Source organism: Myotis brandtii, unplaced genomic scaffold (assembly GCF_000412655.1).
Source record: "Myotis brandtii unplaced genomic scaffold, ASM41265v1 scaffold154, whole genome shotgun sequence".
NCBI classification, from domain to species: domain Eukaryota; kingdom Metazoa; phylum Chordata; class Mammalia; order Chiroptera; family Vespertilionidae; genus Myotis; species Myotis brandtii.
In genome coordinates, this window is record NW_005355584.1 from 1,975,339 (window position 1) to 1,981,413 (window position 6,075).

Consider the following 6,075-nt stretch of genomic DNA (forward strand, 5'->3'; position numbering starts at 1 on the left):
CCCCCCCGAGTGCACAAATTTTTGTGCACCGGGCCTCTAGTAAAATATAATTGTAAACTATTAATGTTATAAAAAGCTGAATAATTTACAAATGTATTTTGAAAAATTGCAAAGCAAAAGCATCATGCCAGCGTCACTGTGACTATAATTTTAATTATCCTCTCTGTTGCCATTGAGGTTCAATAAATTTACATAGCAAAGAATAATTGGCTCATTATAATGTAAATAACTATGATAAGGAAAATATTCTAATTATTTATAATAAATTACTTCTGTGTTTTCAGTTTTAAATTAGCAACTGTGTTTAATTACTGGGTGCTATTTATGCCACAATCCAAATTCACATATATAGGACAGGATTTTTCAGCAAGCTTAATATCCATTATTTCTCTTAGTGTTAATTTTCCCATTTCTTTATCTTCTATCTAATCTTTCCATTATCTTGGTTTGCATTATCTTGTTTACCTAATCTTTATCTCTATTGCCAGAAGTTCTAAAGGTCATATTTACAGATGATCTAAGAAATTAAGGAATTTATATGTTTTGAAACATTAGTAGAATCAACTCTAACCCTTAGATTGAGAGGCAGTATTTATGATCCTGTGTTCATTTAGCCATTTAATTATTCAACCACATTAATGCACCAGCAACTCTACATGTAAAATAAAGTCCTAATTATTATGCTAAATAAAAATGTGACTATGATACAGCCTCTATAGTAACATATAATCTAATGGAGATGAAACCCATATAAGCAAATGACTATAATAGCATGTAAAATGAAAGATACATGTTATCATGCTATATCAAACAATATATAATGGAACAGAGATGAAATGCATAATTACTCTCATTGGGGAAAATATGAATCATGAACAAAAGTGTCAAATTCACATTAGAGGATATCTCCCAATTGGGGGAGGAGAGGATATTTATGAGAAGAAAAACATAAAACAGACATATAGATCAATGGAACAGAATAGAAAGCCCAGAAATAAACCCATATCTTTATAATCAATATTTGACAAAGAATACAAGAGAATACAATGGAGTAAAGACGGGCTATGCAATAAATTGTGTTGGAAACATTGGACAGATATGTTAAAACTCAAAATGGATTAAAGAATTAAATGTAAGAGTCAAAAATATAAAACTCCTAGAAGAAAACATAGCCAGTAAAATCTCAGACATTTCTCGGAGCAATATTTTTTCTTATATATTTCCTTGGGCAAGGGAAACAAACAAACAAACAAAAAAGAACAAATAGGACTACATCAAACCAGAAAGTTTCATATGACTGTAAGGTCATCATCAATACACCATAATGCTCATAGGATTCAAGCATCATTATCCCATTAAATTATAAAAATATGCAGTTCAAAGTAGTTATTGACTTGTCAGAGACATATGGCTAACCCTGTACATCCAGACATCGTTGCTTCTTCCTCTGTTGTGTATTTATCTCGCCAGAGGAGAATTCTTCAAGAGCATCAGATAAGCTTCGCACTACTTCTTTCCACTTGGTTTACCAATGACCTCCTCTTTTGCTACAAAGAGAGATTCTTGTAGTACAGTGGAGTACCTAGGAACTACGTGTTAACAAATGGATACATACATATTAATTTTAAAATAATGGGAGCAGAAGTATATCCAAGCATTTATTGCTACTTCAAATGCCATCCCAATCCAACCTGATGACATATATTCTATTATAATACTCTTTTTTTTTTCAGATGAGCATTCTGGGGCTTAAATTGAAGTAACTCACTCATTATTTTACAGTGGATAGCAGAGTCAGAGTTCAGACCCTGGTTGTTTCACTTCAAGACCTGAGCTCCCAACAGCTCATTCTATAGAGTGTCTCTTTTTTTAGCTACTTAGTTGCTCAAATTTGGTCAAGTCAGTTAACATCTTTGTAATCATTATATTTTTTTATTTATTTGTAAAGTGAACATAATATTCACCAACCTGTTTATAAAAGGGAAAAGGTAGTCATAAAGATCAGAATGTTCATATAGTTAAGAAAACATAAAAATAAACATGAATATATTATATAAACTCCATCACTGTGACAGTAAAAAAAATGCTATTATAAATATGCAAATGTATTTAACTGTTCAGAACATTTTTCAGCAAAGGCCAAAGTGACCCTAGAAGATCACAACCGTGACTCGCAGCATTGCCAAAAAACGATAGGCAGTTGACCTAGAAGTCACTGAATGACTTGAATATTAAGTTTTTCTCTGTTCTCATCTCAACTTTGCTGTCAGCAATTTAGCCTAACTTAGATTCTGTCTTACTAATTGCTTTAACATAGTTAAAGCAGCCTATATATTTTTACCTGAATCTTGATAAGGGTTTCAGTATAATTTTCAAAGAAAGAAAAGATATTGGACTTATATAGTTATTGTAGTGATCTTTTGTCTAAATTTCCTAATTGACTTCTCCTTCATACTAATACTTATATAAAATGTTTCAGAGGATTATTAAATTTACCTTTTTCAAGCTCTAGAAATCATTCAACCCAATTTAAGGATGAGAAAATTAGTTCTCAGAATAGTAAAATGACTAACTTAGGTGATTACTTGCCTTATCATTTTATTCCATCACTTAACATTCATTCATTTTTCCCCTGAGCTTACATTTTATGTGACTTTATCAAATAGTATGTCTTACATCTTTTAACTGGAAAATTATTAAAAATTAAAATAACAAATGAATTTTAACCTATCTCTGCAATATCTGCATGCTCTTTTTACATTCTACTTTTGATGTTGCAATTTTTACTTTCTTTCCTATCATATATATTAGCATGATGGAGATTTATTGTTATTGTTTGGTTTAGTTTTTCTGTTCCTTCTCGATCTCTGGTACTGGCTTGGTGATATACTATACTAACAAAAATAGATGTCTGATGACTTATAACTTTAAATAAAAGTAGTGTCAGAGACAGCTTATTTCATCAAGCCCTACCAAAATATGGCCACAGTAAATAGAAAAGTGTGTTTGCATTAGAACATTTTTGAATCACAAATTTGTGCATTTTATACAAAATCTGCATTCTAGAGAATGTGTATTATTGCATTAAAAGTTTATCAGGTTAGCCATTTACTATCTAGCAAAAGGATAATAATTTCTATTACTATTTTTAGCCTTACAAATGATATAAAAATAAAATGTACATATTGCCTGTTTATTTTCCCCATTGTAGAATCCCTCCAAAGCATTGTGGCACAGAACTCTTTCAACATGAGAAACAGGTACCCTAGTGCTGAGGAAGGGGGAAGGAGCAAGTCTTGTACCAAAGAGAAATAGAGAAGTTGTCAGAAAGTTTTAAAGAAGAAAAAAAAAATCTTAGACTCTAGAATTGAATATTCAACCAAACTGTCATTCAAATACAAGATCATGTTAAAAATATTCTCCAGAATAAAAGTCTCCGGAAATTTGCCACAAACATATGCACATTGGAAACTGTTCTGGAAAATAGTCTTAGAGGGAAGGACAGTCAAAGTCAGAACATGCTACAAGATGAATATTAAATAAAGATGACAATGGTTTGATGTCTTTAAAAGAATACCTAAGATGGAAGAAAGAGGGGGAAATAGAGCCATAACACCTCCAAATGGAAGTCCATTTAATATTGAAGTGAATTGTGGTGGGGGAATAAAAGACTGAGGACATGCTAACATTATTTTCTTATTAGGGAGGTGATATGTCATTTAAAATAAAATAGAAAGAGTTAAAAAGACATTACAATAGATCATACGAAATAATAAATTTATTTGTGAAAAAGAGGTTCAAACCAGCAACAATTGTGAAAACTGAAATGTTCTAACCTCACCAGTTAAAAGACAAAGATATGCTTACAGAGAGGATTAGACCACTGTTCCTGTAGGAATAACTGCTAGACAAAAGAGGTAAACCATTTTGTGTCTGATGATTCAAAGAAATGTAAGAGAATCAAATTTGAAAAAAGACAAGAGTCCCTCTCAGGGAGCAGAGATTAATGGCTGCTTTCCTCTCTGAAGCCAAATTGTTAAATCTGGGCCCAGGTGGACAGATTATTAGGTCTGTCACACTCAGAAGGCTTCGGACAAAGTAACAAGAAAACAGAGAGCTTTTAATAGCTGCACTGGCTCTTCTTCTGTGCTTCTGTTCACAGCCCATCTGTAGAAATATTTCTACCCATTACAACTTCCTCAAAGGGCTTTTGCATAGGACACTGCAGCATAGGAGGCGGTGGCTGATCTGCAATCAGATCTTTGTATTCTGTGCTTCGTAGAAATATTGGAAGAAAAGACATTAACGGATGTTGTACGAAGAGACTTACAATCCAAAGCTGAATCTATTTCTTACTTAAGCAAGGATGTGCTGTGAACCTGAGACACAGCAAAGCAGGGGTAGGAGGAAATATGGCGTTTGGGGATTTGAGGGTTTTTGAAGATGGACTGTGTTGCGAATTGGCTGTCTGTTGGCTGTGGAAAGGTGACTAGTTTGTGGCTGATGCTCAGTGGCTGAATTTCAGAAGCTGAGATTGAAGCGATACTTGTGCCCATGAGTAGGAAGTTGACTAGTCAAATCTTGCTAGACTTAAATATTTGCTTGTGATATGAAAGCTAGAAAGCAAAAAATTGGCTCATGGGTTTTTGGTGCCAATGAATCAATAGTCAGAGAAAGTCTCTCTGAATCCAGTTTATCCAGGGCAAATAGTGGACAACTACACAGTGAGGACAGGAGGAGTACATGTGGAATCAGATTTATCTGCATGCCACTGAGTCTATAGCAATTCACTTCAGATGAGACACACTAATTTCATGATTCTTCATGAATAAAATAATGCCTCATGTACTCACGTCAATAACCAAAATAAGGTAAAATGCTGGGTAAGAGCAAAGAGAGCATGGCCTGGCTTGTGGAGAAGCAAATTGTAAATATCAAATACTATGTGTTGCCAGCCACAAAAATGAGAAATGGGATGCTTTGCACATTGGCTAGGTTTCAATTTTGATAATATTGTATATTAACCATATTTTTCCTTTTTCTATGCCATCCTATCTAATGCAAGATGTGTCGAGTGGCTATAAATTATATAATTATATATAAATTATACAATTATAATTATGTAACTATAAATAAACTAGAGGCCCTGTGCACAAAAATTTGTGCACTGGTGGAGGGGAGTGTCCCTCAGCCCCACTTGTGTCCTCTCACAGTCTGGGACCCCTCGGGAGATAACGACCTGCTGGTTTAGGCCTGCTCCCGGGTGGCAGAGGGCAGGCCCAATCCCTAGGTGCAGCCCCTGGTCGGGCTCAGAGCAGGGCCGACTAGGAAGTTGGAGCGCCGCCCCCTGTCATGCACAGAGCAGGGCGGATCGGGAGGTTGCAGCGCCACCCCCTGTCACGCACAGAGCAGGGCCCATCAGGGGGGTTGGGGAGCTCTCCCCTGTCACGCACAGAGTAGGGCTGATAGGGGAGTTGGGGCGCCGTACCCTGTCACACTCAGAGCAGGGCCGCCGATCAGGTTGGGGTGCCTTCCCCTGTCATGAACAGAGCAGAGCGGATAGGGAGGTTGTGGCCCTGCCCCCTGTCACACACAGAGCGGCAGGGCGATCAGGGGGTTTGGGCGCTGCCCCTTGTCATGCTGCTCCAGGGGCCAGGAGGCCTCGCGGCTCCACTGATCCCAGTGCTGGGAGGACTCACTGCTCTGCTGATCCCAGGCCGGGAGGTCTCGTGGCTCCGCTGATCCCAGTGCCAGGAGGCCTCACAGCTCCGCTGATCCTGGTGCCAGGAGGCCTCGCAGCTCCACTGATCCCAGTGCTGGAGGCATATTACCCTGTTACTATATAGGATAGAGGCCTGGTGCACAGGTGGGGGCCGGCTGGTTTCCACTGAAGGGGGTCCCAGATCAGGGTGGGGGTCCCGCTTGGGTGCCTGGCCAGCCTGGATGAGGGGATGATGGCTGTTTGCAGCTGGCCACAGCCCCTTCAGGGTGGGGGTCCCCACTAGGGTGCCTGGCCAGTCTGGGTGAGGGTCTGAGGGCTGTTTTCAGGCTGGCGGGTGACTGAAGCTCCCAACC